General features: G+C 29.9%; 1 pseudogene; it reads left to right on the top strand.

The window, feature by feature from the left end:
* Positions 1 to 12639: 12639 nt before the first annotated feature.
* The window catches only part of LOC113370937, a 26850-nt pseudogene continuing 19115 nt past the window's right edge, over positions 12640 to 20374 (top strand).

The raw sequence follows: 20374 nt of genomic DNA, 5'->3' as shown, positions 1-20374 counted from the left end.
TCGTGTTCGAATAATATTCACAATAAGATAACACAAAATGTCGTGTAACTTTAATACGAAACAAGAAACTCCTCAGAGAGTGTCATTTGCGATCATAATATACGTAGAATGTGCAACAGTTCGAATATAATGCTCATACTATAAGTGCAGGATAATGCGGTTATGGATACGACGTATAGAACACAACTATTTATTGATACTTCCATTTGATATGCGATTTATTAGATTTTACTAAAAATCCTTATCATCGATGTTATAAAATTCATAGTGGAACCCAGATGATATTATTATAAAACCTTAATCGAATAAAATATTTTTAACTTCCCCGTAGGGCAAGTTATAGTAATCGCAAAAAAATCGAAAATGAAATTTTTTATATATCTTTACGTTTCAAAACCTTCTGAACATTTTGGCATACCTTAGAAAAAATGGATGTATGTGTGCGTGTGTGCGTGTATGTGTGTGTTTGTTCGGATACAAATATTCGTCGACGATTTCGGGAACACGGATGAAGCGATTTGAATAATTAAAAAAAACATTCGATTCGTATTGATATGGAGACGTGCTGATTACTTTTCGGCAACAGCAGGTCTAGCCGTTCCGAAGGTATGGGGCAAAAAGTGTCAAAAACGGCAACTCAGTTTTTAAGAGAACGGAGCGTCCGATTTGAATAATTCGAATTTTACTTGTATTAACAACATGAAGAACTGATCAAATTTTTCATGGTCCCTGTATCCAATGTTGTTAAATATCTGGGAATACCTTTAGATAGAAGATTAACCTGGCATGAACATATTCTAAAGAAGCGTCAGCAGCTTGAATTAACACGTAGGCAACTTAATTGGTTAATGGGCTGAAAATCACAAGTCACAATAGAAAATAAACTCCTAATATACAAGACAATTATTAAACCAATATGGTCCTACGGCCTACAACTATGGGGTGCGGCCAGTAAATCGAAGATAGAGATTTTGTTTACATTTTTATAGGTTCCGTACCAGTGTTTATCCGTTAGACGGCGACGCGGCGCTTACGCGCTTTGATATTTCTTCTCTATGCAATTAAGGCAGTACTATTGCTTTGACAAAAAGTTCAGAATTTCCAAAATTTTTCAATAAAAATTTTCTTCAAAAAGTTTTTTTTTTCAAAAAAAGAAGTTTTTGTCAAAAATTTATAATTTCTCCAAAATCTAATTTTTTCAGAGTAAATTTTTTTGAAAAATGTTAATCTTTTTAAAAAAAATAATTTTTGGTACGGGAAGTTCCAGCAATTTGCCTTAAAGCACGATGCCATGCGCCCCACTAGTTTAGGGTTACATTAACACAAATATTTGATTATAATAAAATATCTGTAAACACTGGTCACGTTACGTATTAGCAAACAAAAAATGACGTTATGTTACGTGTATTTCATTTAACTATTTATACGGTAGACGGTAGATGTGCAACTATGTATAGCAAATACAAATATGTACTTATAATAAAATATAGAGTCGGTCATTAACAACGGTCATGAATTCTGGAACTTAATAACATACACGTAGGTGATGTAGAATGAGCATTTACGAGCAGGCCGTTCGAGCTGGCACTGATATCGATCAGTTTAGCAAAAGGGGTGTAAGTAATTCCGCCTCGTGAGACCTGTCATTAGAACCTACCTCGGCTAACATTATGCCGGGCGTAGGCCACTAACTACATCATTATCTGTTGCCAGCATCTACGCTTGTTTCTTCAAGACGAACGCGAACGCTCGTTAGAGCCGCAAACGCCGAAAACGTTCTGCGGACGACGCTATGCTCTGTTTATTTTGCCGTCTGAAGATCGGTACCTGATGGGTACCTGTGCATCTTAATTGCCTTTGTCGCATCTCATTTTTGTAATGGAACAGAATAAAAAAAAACGAGTTTAAGATAGCAAGGATAAAAGAAATATGCTATATAATTTAATACATCTGTACCATACTTGTTTATCTATGATATGTACACTTATATATTGTATAACTATTCAAGTGAAGATTTCTGTTCAGAAGGTCAAAAATCATTATTTATATAGCGGAGCACAAAGGTTAAATTTGACTTTCAATAATTATATTGTCTGAACTAATTGAAGTGCATGACAACATATAACATGTATCAAACAAACAGCTATCGAACCATGTTCAAATAACTCTTAATTATGTAAATTAACAATTTTTTTAAAATTTGCCATCTGTCTTTTTTTGTCATAGGGGTAACAGGACAAACAAACAGATTTAGAAACCAATTCTGCCGCGTAACATACCAATGTTATGCCATGTTACGTCCAACTTGCCTACATTATTGTACCTCTGAATCACACTGAATACTGTCAAAATGTCACGTTTTTGTTGTGCTTTCAGGCGTTTTACACATAAACTGCGACGTCACTTGAATGTTATGAAGCTGAGTCAGAGAAGACCCTGTTATCTAAGATCGTTTTTTTGACATTTGTGCGGTTTCTAGGTTAAGTTTTCTATCGGTCAACCTGAGAAAATCGTCTGACTGCACTGCAACCACATGGCTTTTGATAATATTTAGAACGATTTTGTATGGAAAGTTCTACATAACATAGAATCGGTTTCTTAATGTTTTTTTTAGTTTTAAAGCAATTTTACAAAATAATCTCCTACTCATTAATCTCCCAATATAAAGTTCATGGTTATATGTTTGCAGATAAAACACTGTATATAACATTGATCTGGTATTTCGTCAGAAATATTTATCAGCAGAGTTGGAACAACGATTTATTTGATTTATCTCTTGCAAAATAGCTTCTTTAAACCTAATTTACTTTTTAATTCAATATTTTTCAACGTTTACGCTTTTGCCAGAATACAGATTCACTTTTACTTCACTCGCGTGTATAGATTTTATGGAGATTAAACAGAAAAACTGTTTTTAAACTGATTTTAACTTATAATAAATCTCTTATAATAAATAATTGAATTACGTATTCCAAAATAATTATAATCAGGTATCATAAACTAAATAGAAGAGTTCAAAATCAAAAAAACTTCATCGATAACGTTTGGTATGGATATACTTCAAATTTAACATTAAGAATAATTATATGATTTCATTCATTTAAATATTAATATTACTTTGTCTACATATATATTAATGATGGCAATATGTACCTAATGATGATGATTTAATGATATTAAAGGAGATGGATCATTTCAAGATATATTTTACTTATTATTTAAAATGCGAATGGGAACTTTTATTCATTACTTTAGTATTATTTAACTTTTAAATTATTCCTCGAACTATAAATAATTATTTTTGTGTATACGTTGACTAACAATTCTAGTTTCATTTTCCTAGGCTGATTCTTCGTTTATGTTCCATATATTTCTCTTAAATCATCGGTAATTTTTTTTCTGTCTTCTAAATATTAATGATACTGTATAAATTTATGATATGAAAAACTGTAGAATTAATGTGATTTTTACAGGTTTTTATTTCATCACTTTATCAAATTGTATAGTGTAAATATGTAGTAGTTTTATGCATGTATAGAATTTTTTCACTATTATATACCCAAATGAAATTATAATTATATAGTTTCATCAATTATAATTATATTACTTGTCTTAATAATAACTACTACTAATTACATTACCACTCTGACGCAAACCCAGAATTTCAAAGAGACACTTACCTAGAACAAAAGAAAACATTCACATTAGTTTTGTACTAGAAATTATGGAATATCATGCAATATTAAAATGTAATATAATGATTTCTATTATAGATAAATAAATAATACAATCTTTCACTTTTATTTTACATATACAATATATTCTCGTTAATGTACTATTATAGAATATTTATCAAAAAACCCTCAGAAATTAAATACTATCTTTGTTTTATACATATAAATATTGGGTAAAATGTTTTTTTTTATAATTCTCATTTTTTATTACTGTTATATTAATACATATGCGTGAGGGATATGATGATATAATGCAATACGTTGAATTTCGCAATATATACGCGGAAGCCATAAAAAACAGCATGATACCTATTTTTAAACCGTGTGATTTTTGTTTTACTCAATGTTCTGCTTGTCAACGCTTGTTAACCATTTTAAATTTAAATCGAGAATGACAATTTAACTGACTTATATTATGCGAAGCCTCGTCTTTAGAAACCTGCCGTGAGAAATTAGTGTCAGGTTGTATGATACGTGTATCAATTACCTGTAATAGTAATTATTAGAACAATGTTGAAAATATGAAGAATAATTTGTAAAAATAAATAGACTTTGTAAACACGTTTAAAAAATAAATTTACAAGTAAAATAAACATGTCCATCGATATTTTAGAATTTACTAATAAATTTAGATAGAAATTCAATAATAAATCTTATCTAAAAAATAATTCTATTTATATAATATTTATATAACATTATGTTTAATAAAATAATATAACTATCGCTATAGTTCTCAAATCAAGGTGCTAATTTGTTTATTTTCACTTTTTAAACAGCATGTAGAACAAAATATTTTCTCTGACGCTGCTTTTGAGAAGACAACCTAAAAATTAACCTATCTACACTTGATAGATTTCTCTAATGTTATATAATATATATAACATATTTCAGTTTGATGCAAATAGGTTCGGGAAGGGTTATTTGCACTTGGAAACACATTTTGCATGCACATCTGCAATTGAAAATGAATGGATATCACTACTGCTTGATATCAGTTCAAAGACCATAATGGTCGTGTTACCAGAGCTTGCATGATTTCGCAGCAAAGCTAATAAGCTAGTTGAAAAAACTCAGAAAAGCATTCACAAGTCTGAATTTCTTTATAGTCTACTATCAAATATCTTTTATCTTTCCCAGCTCTTATTTTACAATCGCAATAACAGCGCGAGTTTTAACGCCCGGAACAAAAGACCACACGCTATCTACTCCTCGGTTGTACAAATACTGCTAACAAATTTACCTACCGAGCGTGCAATATATTTATTCACATATTCGAAAAGCATGTGAATACGAGGTTAGTTCTCTCCAAATTCGTTTTCGTGCAGTATTTTCACACAAAAGCAAACTGGTACAAACTCACCTCAATGTATAAAGTACGCGGTCAAAGTTAAGCCGTAGCAATTATGCATGCGTTAGATTTTAATTTCAATTTGTATATTCATAGAGTTATGCAACAAAATAATTTGTACTAACTATTGCAATTTGAACGGTGGATGTTTATGCGCACCAAAACGTGATATGATCATACATAAAAAACTGTAATGGTTTCATCATTTGAAAAGTTTCATTTGAAACTTGGGAATAACATCATGAAACGAGTATGGAGCAATGTACATAAAATGAAAAATTATTCTACAGTGAAAAATATTACTTTTGCCATGTTCTTTTAGATGTATTTCGGTGTTTTCAGATAAAATTATTTCTAGGGTTGAAAATTAAATGACGACTGACTGAAGACTGCGTCATTGCAAGCTTTTTACGTGCTCGCTTCAATGTGACTTTGAAATCCTAGATAACATTATTTTACGACTTATTCAATGTCATTGCATAGTGCAACACAATACATCACTTAGTTGTTACTGCATATTTTGTGCTTTGAAAGGGAACTTCATCGACGCTTGCCGGGCTTGTCAAATATATCTCGAGCTTACAGTGTCGTGGCATATGAGTAATCTACTACAAACTGCGTTGTTTGTATTCTGACCGTCACATAGTCGCTTACGAATGGGTGCATCTCCCGTACAATATATATATATATATATATATATATATATAATATATATATGAAATAATTGAATCAAACGTTGGACATCAACAAAGTTATAGTAATTTCTGTCGTCAGAAAAATTACACATAATGAAAAATTATCAAGTTTAGATTCCAGTCCGTTGCGAAATCACTACTATCACTTGCATATTTTGATAATTTAGCATGTTAGTACTTGAATAAACCTTGGAGGATTTTTTTAATATGTTTACCTCAGCACTTCTAGTTAAATTCAATTCAATAAAAAATAAAACTATCATTGCTTTTGGTTTTCAAGTCGAAAGCATCTTGTAAAATCTTCTACGAACGCCAAGTATTACTGAATATTTTATGTAATGCGAGTAAATTCAAGTTATTGTAAAATATATGTTTAATTGTGACATAAATCGCTATAACCTGTGACAAAATTTTTACAATAACATATATCCAAGACTTAATCCTTCGATTGTCCAAAAATAATTTTGTTTCAAATCATTTCATCTAGGATAAACTTTCTATATTTTTTGTACTTCGAGAACTTACGAAGTTTTTCCTTTATGAAATTTTTTACTCGCGTTGTGGATTCTATGCAGAATATATTATAAGCTGAAAACATTGTTTTCTTCGTTAGCAAAATGAAGTCAAACGTTCTAAGACAAAGATTAGCCCGCTGGGAATGGCGCATATTAAAGACGATGGAATATTTTCTCGCGTTTAAAGATTTCCCGGAAAATTTGCATAATTTGGAAAGTGTCAGAAGTTTCAACTAAGCGTCTTTGAATAAATTATTTGCTTGAATAATGATTTCTGTAATGTGGCATTGATGCGGATTAAATTCAAGGGCGGGAGGGATGAAATAATTAGAATTTATTGTAAAACATAATATTTTCTTTTTTTTTATAATAAGTTTTATTGACTATATGCTATCTAACATTCAAATTGCCAATATTTTTTGTTCTTATATCTAGAATTATCCTTCATAGAAATGTATATTTCTTTTATATTTCATTCATTTTATGATTGTGTAGGTTTTACCCCTATATCCTTATAAAAGTCATTAATCAATGTTTTTGATCATACATTTCTAGAATAAGCAGTATAGCCCTGTGGTCTTAATACCGAATGAAAATGCGAATTTTTCAAATGTCGTATGTCTGCATCAATTACCATGATATGAAATATATAACTTTATCTTTGAATGTGCCATTGTTAAGAATGAACAGGGTAATACTTTGAGAACAGAGACTTCGTTTTTAGTATGAGTGAAGTCTTAAGTTTTTCGCAGTTCGTGTAGAACAAATTGTTCTCGAACGTTTTGCAACGGCAGGTAATGTTCCACGCTCCGCATTGCGCACAATATAACTTTCCATAATAACTGCACATCAAAGAAATGCTCGCGACGCTGTGAGGGATTCAGGTAACGTTTCCATGAACCGAGGGAATATTTATAAAGTTTATGGATCAAGTCAAATATAGACCAAAATGTGTTGCAAAATAGCCCTTCGGGATATGCTGCAATATATTACACATCACTATTAGAAGTAATAATTTCTACCTATAGAGATGAAAAACTATTGGGTAGCCTTCTAATAAATCTAGGTAGCAGAAAATACACAAGATAAAATTGTTAGTATTGCATATTTACATATTTACATATTTACAAAGTTCATGAATGTAGTTTTTTCTAGACCTAAATATATCTCAAAATTTTTATAAATACTTATTATTATTAAAAATTGTAGACCCAAACATGTTTCCAAGTAAAAATAGCCTTTTGGGACATTCTGGAATATATTTTTAATCGCAACTAGAAATAATACTTTCATCATAAAGAGAGGAAATTACTTTCTAGTAACGTCAGATAGTGGAAAATATAACAACACATAGGATGTTTGCTATTCAATTAATATTAAATAAAAGAAAAACAAGTCAAAATTATCGCGTAATAAAATTTTCTTCTGATGATTAAATGTGGACTTGCAAGATTTATATTTAAATACATTACTCAAATAAATTTTCAATAGACACAAAATACTATATCTTATGCTTAAAAAAGTTTCGTTTCATTTGAGAAAAATATAAGAAAAATTAGATAGATTATGGACCCTTTTTTGCAAAAATGATAAAAAAACTAAATATTATGATTTTTGTATGTGTTATTATACTATATCTATATCTGTATTAAATAAACGTATAACCATCGAACTGATATAAATAATGAATAATTTTGTGTCAATAATTTTGTGTTTATATAATTTTTATATTTTGAGGTTTTTCTCCTGCTAAATGATGTCACACATTGAGTGTCTAAACGCATAAATAATATTTGCCTGTATTTATTAATTATTTTTAACTTCCCATAGGGTAAGTTATTGTATTCATCCAAAAATCGAAATTGAAAATTTTTACATTTCTTCACGTTTTAAAGGTTTTTGAACATTTTAGCATACCTCAGAAAAAATGGATGTGTGTGTATGTATGTATGGATACAATTTTTCGTCCGCGTTTTCGGGCGCACGGATCAACCGACTTGAATGGTTAAAAAAACATTCGATTCCTATTGATAGGGGGATCTGCTGATTAGTTTTTGACAAAGGCAGGTCCAGCCGTTTAGGAGATACGGAGCAAAGAATGCAGAAAATAGAAATTGAGTTTTTGAGACCAGCTTGAAAATAAAATAAGATTATTCTAAACGAGGTGAAAAATAGTAATTTTGTTAAGATATGTCCATTAGACCATGCTCACCTAGCTTCATTCGCAAATGATTTAATGCCTTAAAACTTATACGTTGAGATTAATATAATATTATCTAAGTAATGTTCTAATTAATATGTACTTCGCAATTTGCACAAAGCTGATAAGCGGAAATAGTTTTGTGAATTTTAATACCGGGATTACGTAGAATGAGTTATTACCGGAGCGCAATCAGCGGCCGTTTTATCGGAACATCTTGGTAATTATATGTGGAGCTGATATATTAGAAAAGTTAGGCAAAGTAAAAGTTAGATAACATATTTGGTTACATTTTAATGGTATAAATAATATTTCTGAAACATATCGAATCTGGCGTTTCATGGCGTAACCGTTAAGCCCAGGGACTCGTGTAAACAGAGTTGTGCCACCGTGCAGAACGATGTTCATATTCATTTGAGAGTATATATCAAAAATATGTTTCTTATTGAAAATAAGCCCATTTCGGGCGCTATGGTGTGAAATGGCAATGTGAAATTTTTCACACTATTCTTCCCTAAATCGATTTGGAGTTTAACTCAGCTCACGAACCTGCCCTAGGGCAGTACTACTCATTATTATTATATCGAATATAACTTCACATGGATTTTATTATCGTAATAGTATTGAACTGTTGACTGCCCTTCATTAATTAAGCCAGTGCATTTTAATAAAAGCCACAGCACAGTGTGGCCGGGTATGCTAGTATATATAATTAACTAATATATATATATATAACTTTTCCAACTATTCATATGATTCATAACTAACTTTATGTAATTTGTTGAGTGATTACCACAGCTCGTGTTAACACATCACGAATGAGTAATGTTATCGGTAAAACATGGTAATTAACAAGAGTATTAAACTATTTGAGTATTTGAAGTGTAATATCTCCAAGATGAGAAAGTTATATATTTGACATTCTGAAATTGCAGCATTAACAGTGAATCATTCATGAATTAGGTCAATTTCAACTTTAGACAAAGTAAAATATCAGATAATAAATTATAAATGATAGTTTAAACTTTAACTAAATATAATGTACGTATAGATCATGAATAAACCATATTGTATTTGTTAATTAAATATTTGATTGAGAATTCATTATAAGTACGTCAAACTTTTTTTATGATGTAATGAAGCATTTTTTATAATATTTACCAAAATTTCTTATTATCCAAATTACAGAAGAGCTTTTATTTTTCAAGTCTAGTGTGATGAATAAATAGCGTGGCTGATTTCCATTTTTATTCCCTCGCTCCTATATACTGAAGTATACATAATCGCAAAAGATATTATTCCTTCATTTTTACAACTATTTTTATCTGTTTTCTTGCTAAGAAGAGTAGTGAGTTCCAGAATACCATATGTGTATGATCTTGCAACATTAAGAACATGCGCTCAACTTCCTATGTTTTATGATGAGTAGATAGTTGCTTTTTTCCTTTTTACAAACAACAGTTATTATCCTGAGACAGTTTTAAAACATCCGCGCAGTTTTATTTTATTACGGTCATATATTATGTAAAGAAAATTTAACATTCTGACTTCGAGACTTTGTGTGCAATATCAACATATGGTGGAAATGGGATACTAGGAACAATAGAAGTACTTACATTGAATTAATTAAAATAATATATATATATATATATATATATAAATGTATATATACTATAAAACCCAGGTTCTCAAATGCTTTCAAATTGATAAAAAATAATGCTCTGAAAGTTTAACTTGACATTAACTTTAGGATAGTCTCCACTTCAACCAAAGTTTCTTGGTTCCTCTTCCTAAGGCAATACTTATTTTATGAAATATGTTAAATTTTTATTGTATGTTTTTTATTTTATGATCTAAATAAGCAAATACAATGTTATTCTCAAAATGTTGATTCACTTATCGCTAAGTTATAGAACAAATGAAATTATACCCATGTTATTTCCATAAAACTTTGGTTTGAGTGCGGACTATCTTAAAGTAAATATTAAGACCTATAACTTTCAGAAAATTATTTTCTATCAGTTAATGTTATTTCTTAAGTTATATAAAGACCGTTCACTCCTAAAATTTTAGTAAAAAATGGAACAAATTAGTGTTATCTCTTTATAGTTCATGCATGTAACAACACTAGTTGTGTGTAATATCATCAGTGTGTACCATCTATCTACAATATCAAGTCTACTTAAACCTTAAACAAGTCTGATTAACTATGTGACAATGACAAATAAACACCGAGAGAACCATCCACCGTATTTCTGTGAGTAAGGTGAAATGGTACAAAAAGCTAAGAGCTGCCAACGTTAATCCGGTGCGCGAAACCATCTGTGAAATGTGATACGTCACCTCGAGATCCCTTACATTCCAGGAATAAAACGAACTTCATCAAACATTAATGCAGACTGTGTCCTCTACCAGACTTGCACAAATCTACTGTATTTTCCTCTATTGGATATTCCGCCAAACAACCTGATTTTAGTGGTAAACGTACGACCACTGTGAGGTCAAACTCGTGATGACTTCATGAACTGTAGTAGTTGCACTGACAACTGTATATGGGATCGTTGAAATAGTAAATTTATGCGTTTAACTTGGGAATAATAACGCATTAATATAATGGAATAGACGTGATGTGTACATTGGGATTTACATAGTAATTTGTGGTGAAGTTTATTGTGTTAATAATTTATTTATAGAATTTCTACATTACAACTTTAGCATTAGTAATGCATGGAACTTTTGGGCTACCAATTTACATTTAAATATGGTGTATGTATAGTTCAATTATATTGCAATTTATCAGTAATATAATGTATATATATATATTGTTTTCGAATTTGATATTGAAATATGTATTAAAAGAGTCTAATAATCTAGCTTCAACAATAAACAATAAAAAGTAGATTGAAAAAAAATTACCACTATTCTAACATGTGTAAAACTAATTGTGAATTTCTGCACGTTTTTGTTATTAATTTGTGATTAATGAAAAATATTTGAATCGCCAGGAATCTTAAGACAATCCTTTTATTATGTTATCGTTGGAAATGGTTATGGAAGATCTTTCACAAATACGTCTATTGTATACATTTTCTAAAGATATAGGTTTGAAAAAAATCTTCATTGGATTGCAATGTGTCAATATGTTCTGTCAGCATAGTTTTAATTTGTCTTGGATTTTTATGATGTTGAATTTGCTTTCATTAAATTTTAGCCAGTTTCTCTGATATAACTTGAATTGCAATCTAAACAATCAATTTGAGAAACCATCACATTAGATTACTTATTAATAAAGTACCTTCTCATTCATAAATTTAAAATTATACTTATTTAAATACTATAATTATTTATTTTATTTATATTTTATAACAAATCGATAAAATCCTACGTTTGACAATATTCTTTGACTATTTAAGTTACTACCAAAGACTTCTTTGATAAAATCAAAATGAATACATAAGTATTGCTTAATGAAACCGCATTTGCATTTATTCTCAATACACTAAATCTGCCTTTCAGAATTCTCTTAATTAATTATTCATTTTCTTTTACGTCATTAAGTTTAAAAAAATTCATTCATCCGAGTCTTTTTTGTGGTTTTTACGGAGCATTCGCTGCGCTTCCTTTTTATCACATCACTGTCTGTCAAAAGCACAATGTTCCGTCGTAAAACAGGGACAAGAATATGCAAATGTTTTATTTAATTTTCTCATCTCAACGTAAATAAAATTATCCCGAGTCCGTCATATGCCTTGGATAGAGGACAAAAAGAGTCGAGCCGGGCGGCCCATTCTCATAGACGGGGAATAAGTATGGTCATAGATTTAAAAAAAAAAAAAATGAATTTTTGTAGCCCTTGCTCGAAAATGTACATCATAGATTCATTGCCTTGGTCTCTTGTTTTAAATATGGTAATTTTTGTTAACATTTAGATTGACTTGTTCCTTCGGGTTAAGCATCAACAATAGAAATGACTATGTCGCTAATCACTTTACTTTTTTATATTTTGACTACTAGTATGCATTTTGTTTGAGTATGACTCTATTTGTTTGAGTTATTATTATTAACATTCTATTATATTGTTGTTTAATTCAAAATTATCATAATTTTTTTACCGTGACTAAAACTGTGCAGGACTGAACCAAGATAGATGGCAAGACCTGTTTTTGATTCTCAGACTAATTTAGATATGTCCTTTAGATTTTTCCTGCAAAATGCAAAAACTAGCGCCTTGTCTATTACCACGATTGTCGAACAATCTCCTCCACCAGGGTGTGGGTGGCAAAAAGATTTATTGGGACGGTGATTTATTATTAAGAGGACGGGAAGCTCTTAAGGAATTTATGTGCCTCTTGAAGGGTCCCGGTGCGTGCTTCTTAGATCGTTAACTTATTATGCGCTCAAAAAATGTATTTCATACGAATTCTGCCCGCAAGGAATTTCATAAAAAGGTACCTTTGCTTTTACATATGAATACATTTTCATATTTTCTAAGTGCGGGTGTATTTTTCGGTGACGAAGGTAGGTTTCTGGTGTGGAGGAAAGGTTTTTGCTTTATTGAAATAGAAGCAAGTAGTCCTTTTATGTAACTTATCAATAAGTAAAATTATATGTTAAAGTGTAAACTTTACTAGGATTTAAATTAAAGAGATTTTTTAAAGATTGACAATGAACTACTTCGTGAAAAAAAATCATTTTCCATAAATCTTACCCCTGTCCACTTGTGACAAACTATAAACTAGAGGGTGTCAAAGTCTAAAATCTTCACTTTGTGCATGTCATAGTAGGCTTTCGCCGCAGAATTCTAGGTTATGGAAAATCAAAGCTAACTGTGTTTGGGAGTTGGCTCTGGGCTTTGAGGTTGCGGGTGTCCCAAAAAAAACGTGACCTAGAGTGAACTCATACGTTCTCAGTCTCAATATAATGGACTGTGGAGAGCTGCACGTCTATAAAAGTTAAAATGGATATAGGGAAAACCGGGGTTAGCAAGGTGATGCTAAAAGTACTAATAAGGGTTGCCTTAAATGGAATACATCAGGAGGGGGGGTCCATAAATCACGCGATAGATTTCTAAAGATTTAAATACAAATAAGCAGTACAAGGATGCCTTAATCTATATTCAACAGATGCATTTAATGCAAATGCTAAGACTACATTTTTGTTCAGAATTTTAATTATTATGTTAGCATAATACAGCAACGGTTTCAGCTACCTGATATACATTGTAAATTGTAAAATCAATAATATCTAATTTACTACGCGTTTTTGAAATAATTAACATGAATTTTGAAATAGATAACATAAATAAATTTCTCCGTTACTCCTCTATTTTCACTCAAGTTTTTCCGCAGTCACCAAAGGGTAAGAATCAGTCGAGCACTCGTGTGTGTGACTTGCAGAAGTGAAGTAGGCCAAGAAGATGAGTGACTTGAATTTTTGAATAACAAAACAGAATTGGGTAAAGAAAATAAGTCGGAAAAGAATGATTTCAAGAAACGATTTAACATGACTCGACGCGATCATCTAGAATTGTATTTTGTGGACTATTTGTAAAAATTGCTGCTCTAGTTGAGAATGACTTCGGTTAATGACGATTGAAAATGAATTTGGTATTGAATAATGAAACTAATACTGCATAATAAGTACAGAACTCATAGAATTGTATTTATCGTGCAGATTTTGAAACGTCTTTTATAGTTTTATAAAGATTTTAGAGGTCTCTAGCAGATTGATGATTAGAGCTATGGCTCCATTTCTTCCTCGGGTAGCATGATGTCAAGCAGTAGGGACATCGGTTTTCACTTGGAAATATGGATAGCAATATATCTCAAATTCAAAATAGTCCTATCGCAATTCATCACTATTACAGATATTGTTATAATAATCATTAGATAGTCGTTTATAAAGTCGATAATTAAGTTAAATTATCACAACAGCTAATTGGACCCTGAATTCTTCACTGAAGTTTGAACCCTGATTGTTGTTGAAATAATATAAAACATAAAGTTGTGAGTTATTTTTAAGTTATTTGAGATATGCTCTTGCTCTTTAACACTTTCGACTCGGGAGTCGGACTGCCAGTCGGTACGCTGCGCTCGGAATATTATAGTGCTATACTTTTCTCTCAACTCGGAATTTTTTTTTGTATCGGATTTTTTCAAAATGTGGTTATATTGCTTTTAAATATAGTTATTATGATAATAAAATAAAAAATTTTGAAAATTAAAAAAAATTGCACTCAAAACCATGCTATATTGTTTCAAAAATCATTTCTTCACAGATCTTTATTAGAATTATGGGGATCATGAGCTAATAAATTAATTTTGTTATATATTTATTTATAAAATTAATAAATCAATCAATAAATGAATGTAATAGTAAATTAATTTAAAAAAAATAAAAAAAAATTGAATGTAAGTTTAGTTTGCGACGAGTCGTCGCCGACACGATTTGCCGCCGGAACGGCGGCATCCGAGCTTAACGGTAAAACATATCATGCCGCCGGAGTGGCGGCATCCGAGCGCAACGGTAAAATGACTATGCCGCCGGAGCGGCGGCATCCGAGTCGAAAGGGTTAAATTCTACTTAGAGATGATTCTTAGCTTTATTATAGCAGCTTTGGTATTTTAATTGCAAGGTTCCAGGTTCTATTTTCGTCTCAAAAATATATAATAAGAATAACATTAAACAGAGAATAGACAACCACTGGGTTGCCTTCTAATAATACTAGGATATGGAATTATTTCACAACAGCTTAGAGAATAATAAGGATAGTTCTGATAATAAAAAACATTCTCATGTATTTAAATCCTTAGCACAAACACAAAATGGTCATTATAAAAAATTATTATATTATATTTATTTTATTTTATTGAATAATCAAAAATTATAATAATTATTTTGTATATATGTTTTATTTTAAGATGTTATGAGAAATAGCTATACTAATAGGAAAAGTGGAAATATTCAATTTTAATTATCGTTTATACAATTGTTGCTAATTTGTTTACATACGATGGGTGTGGGCGTTTATAAGACGTTTCTCATTACTGTGTTGAATAAATTTTACTCAATTATTATAAAAAATATGATAATTCATTATCGTCAGTTTTGGTAATTCATTAAATTTACATTTACCTATTCAAATGCGAATGCGATAATATTATTCGAAAACATCACGCAAAACGTACAAAAATAACTTACACCTCTTGTTTGGAATTCTGCTGGAGCGTTTTAACGCTCCGAAAGTGCTTCAAAAAGTCGTTATAAAAATACCTTCAGTAAATCTTACAAAACACTCAAAACACGAGTATTATTACAAACATTATGCTCCGCCGTTAAAATTTCCTAATGACACATTTGGGAATTGCTTTGCTTTATATTTTATTCAGATCGTGTATTTAAATTCTATTATGTTCCTTCTCCAGGAAACTTCGGCGACGTTCCACAAAAGTTTCTGGGAAATAAAGTCAATATCGTTCACTTTAGTCACACACAACTTTTTCTATTAAAACTGTCATCCGTGTCATATCATAACATACAATGGCTTTGGTACTTTTTTCCGCCAGGCGAAGAGAGCTAAACTTTTTAAATTTATATTGTTCCATGATTGAAATGAAAGAACTATTCGACTTCATTTCCTAGCTGTAGGCTATTTTATATCGGGTAAGGTTTGAATAAACTTAGAAAATTGCCAAGAACTGGCAATAACATAACTCTAGGTCTAGGATATTAACCCTTTCTACTCCTACATTGCAGAAGTAATATGCATTTTGTCGCCGGAGCAGCGGCATCCGAGTGGAAAAGGCTAATAATGGCTAATAGGAAAAGTAAAACTTTTGTCTTTGAGAACTTTGCCTTATTAATCATTCATTCAATATTGATGAATGGTAATTTACTAGTTGATTATAATTCTCGTTCTACTAAGTACATAAATTTTTTTACATGTAAAATATTGCAAGAAACATCATATGTTGTCTCTTGTAAATTTATTTTTACATAAATAATTAGGAAATATTAGATACATCATATTGTTATTCTAGATATTTTATTGGAACAATAGTTTTAATGATTATGATTAATATTATTTTAAAGCTCTGTCCAATTTGTAAAGATTTGTCTAATACAACTATATATTACTCGTTCATCATTCTGTGCTTTTTCATTTGTTGTATGATCACATTTTATATTTATTTCATTTTTATTACATACTTGACGCCAGATAAATTTTATATAATACATTTATATAGCAATATAATTTTCATCATTTTTATCTGTTTACTTTTATATCCAAAAAACAATACCGTGATTGCAGATTCTTATATAATAGCAATATAAAAATGAGTAATTCTGAAAGCAATCTCTGTTTACAAATTGTTAAATATATAGTTAATTATAAGATAAAATAGATGAATCGTGTAAATATAAAAATCTTCAATCTCAAAGTAGTATAAACAAGATAAGACAATGATTAATACACCTATCTATTATTTTATAAATATTTAGATAAATGACATTTAAACTAATCAAAATTATTTGCTTACAAGGTACGGACAAGTAAATATATATGCCTTGAGTTATAGTTTGTTTAATTGTTAATTAAATTTTATTTTGTATTTTTAAGTTTATTTACTTATAATATACTGTTGTGATCACTTAATTAAAAAACACTATTTCTCAGACAAAGAATGATGTTAATTAAATATTGGACTATACATAAAAAAATATAATTTCTTGAGAGCGCGTCAGATAATTTTATTATATTTTTGCAAGAAAGAAATTATATGTTCAACTTTAATTGGAATTTGTGCGTTATTAATATATATATAATTACATTTTTAAATAAACTATGGAATTTATAAAAACAATTTAAAATATTTAATAAATTGCTTTGATAATAAATTTCTATTTATCATAAAGAGTATAATATAACCTAATAGTTAAATATTATTTATTAATATTGGATTAATCCCTACCTTTTCGCATTTTCTTTTGTTTCATTTTTATTTAAAATATTTTTTTTAAGTAAAATTTTTTCTTTTGCAGAAGTTCAATAAAATCCAAATCGGAATTTGGTGAAAAACTTTTATTCCTTGTATGCAGGATAAGAAATTATTCAATTACTGCAATTACTATTACGGCATAGGGGTTTGGGGTAAAAGGGTAAAAATTTAGGACTACATGTTAAATGAAAGAAAATGGTTCTAACTCTAAAAAAGATCTCAAGGATATCTTACCCCTCAATAAAACTCTTACCCCTCAATAAAAACTCCTACCCCTTATTAAAAACTCTTACCCCCTAATAAAAACAATCGGTTCTAAACCTAAAATATAATTTTAAGGATGATCAAACCCTTACCTTAAGGATATGAAAAATTATTATTTAGAGTTATATCAATTACTCTGATCATAATACTTTTATTAAAAACTAATTGAATAAATATATGAATAGTCTCTGTTTTGATTCAAAATTTATAAAAATAATAAATAATTAACAATAAACAATTAAATTAATGGTCATTTATCATTTCAGGGATGGGGTTGACACCCTTAGTTTTTATGCGTTACCGATATCTTCGATCAGGACCAGTAAATGTAATAGCAATGGATTGGGAGGCTTTAAGTTCTGGTCCTTGTTATATAGCAGCGGTGTCAAATTCGCGGCCCGCGGGCGTTTGTGTAGCTCAACTTGTATCGCGATTGAGGGATGCAGGTGCTACAAATATTATATTATTGGATTCAGCTGGGTGCACATGTGCCCAATTTTGCTGCTGTGAAATGAGGCCTTATAAGTTGTCCAGAATAATTACAGGTAAAAGAATTAATTAACAATAATTAATTTTATAGTGTAAAAAATATTTAACGGTCAGTATTCGAATTCTGTAAATTTTACTCAACAGTTGAAAATAAAATGCCATTGAACATTTAATTCCAGAATTTCAAAATTTGTTTTAATTATTATAACCAAGTATTTCCTCACAAAAGTACCTACTGTCTACCATATCTCGCGATTTGTTTAAATTCAAAAATTAGTTAATTAATAACAATAATTAAGAGATTAGGTATTATACTATCGATATTAGTATAATATATTATAAGTCCTGTTTTTTTAATTGATTAATTAATGCTCAAATTAATAATTACCACTTATCAATTTTCAGGTTTAGATCCAGCCATGCCCTATTTGCTTTCTCGTCTTTGGATGGTAAACTAGATCAACAGATGCAGAATTTGTCGACGTTTTTCACACCAATGCTCTTATTCAAGTATAAGATATATAATTCAATATTCAATAATGATATATAATTAAAGAATTATTTATATAATTATTTTAAGGGGAAAAATGGAACGCTGTGGGGCCACGCAGATTTTATTTCAACGGTGGTGTTGCCCAACCCGGTTGTGGCGTAGAGACGTAGGTTGTAGTCATCATAGAGCAGCTGATTATTTTGCTGAATCCATAAAAGGTAATTCTAAAATTTAATGTATTAATAAAAAAATAGTCTAGATACTTCAGTCTTTAAGGAGCACAACTAGTGTAACCCTAAAATAAAGGTTATTTTTGGGAATTTATATTAAAAAAACTACGTTATCAATCATTTCAAAAATTTTAGAAATATATTTATACATGTTTTAGGAATACATAGTAAAATTTTTGAAAAAAAAAGTTAAATATTTTCAAGTTATCGTCGATCTCCAACGGCGCGACGAAAAAGGCCCTTCACTGCTACAGTGATTCCGGCCTTCTACGTGGATGAAATTTGAAAAAAAAAATTCTCGTTAAACTAGATAATATTGTCTGTAAAATGAACTACGATCAAGAAAAAAAATCAAAAATTGACAAAATGACGGCGTTTTGTAAAAAAAAAAAAAACGAATTTTACCCAAAATGTTTGTCGTTTTTGGACTGCCAAAATTCGATTTTTGATCCGTTTAAAAAATCGATAGTACATTTTACGGAACTATATATAGAACATGTAAAAAAATTGATAGTAATCGGATCATGTTTTTGAGTAATCGGCAAAGTAAACAGCAAATTCGGAAAATGCTGTTTCGAGAAAAACGCGTTTAAAATTAAATGATCGTTATACTATATAACTATATATATATACTCTTTAAATGGATGTGAATCAAAAACTACTTAAGAAATCGATTTAAATTTTTGGTATGTTATTTTAAAGGTATAACCTATTGATATATGAAAAAGTTTAAAATTCGATTTTTTTGACAATTTCACACTAGTTGTGCCCCTTAATGATAAATATAGACAACTCTTTAATAAAATAATACTGCAGGATATATAGAAATTAAATTAAATATTAATTGTTTTAATGTTTATAAGTTCATATTATCAATGGTTAAATGCAGTATTTAACCTGCATCTGTAATCTCAATCTGACCAAAAAAAAATACTTCAGAACGTTTTGTTCTGGCTTTATAAACTTGTGTACTGACCTTCTGAACGATTCTCACTCTTATGTCAATGATAATTTTTTTAACTCAAATGAAAAGGCAAACTTCAAATACTTATACTTTTGTCTAATTGCTATAAAATATGAATAATATTACAAAACAGCATATAAGTTTATAATTCAAGAATTTATCAAAAACTTGAATCTGGTTTACTATAATTAACAGGTCATAACTCAGATCTACTAAGATGGCCTGCAAAGTTTTAGCAAATTCAAACAAGTTGTATTTAAATAACTATAAACTGTAATATTCGAAACCCTTCAAAAGTATTGATTTTTGTCAAACTATCAACTATCTCATCTTCAGGCGACGGCGCTCTCCCGTGGGTTTCTGGTCGTGGCCGTGTCCGAGCTTCACGCATTACATTTTTGGTCTCTGCCTTCGAACACAAGACGGTTCAAGGTTGGCTGGCG

The sequence above is a fragment of the Ctenocephalides felis genome, unplaced genomic scaffold (genome assembly GCF_003426905.1).
Source record: "Ctenocephalides felis isolate EL2017-DRISC unplaced genomic scaffold, ASM342690v1 CF-g0.4_SCAFFOLD_01492, whole genome shotgun sequence".
Classification (NCBI taxonomy): Eukaryota; Metazoa; Arthropoda; class Insecta; order Siphonaptera; family Pulicidae; genus Ctenocephalides; species Ctenocephalides felis.
This window is presented reverse-complemented; position numbering and strand designations above follow the sequence as displayed.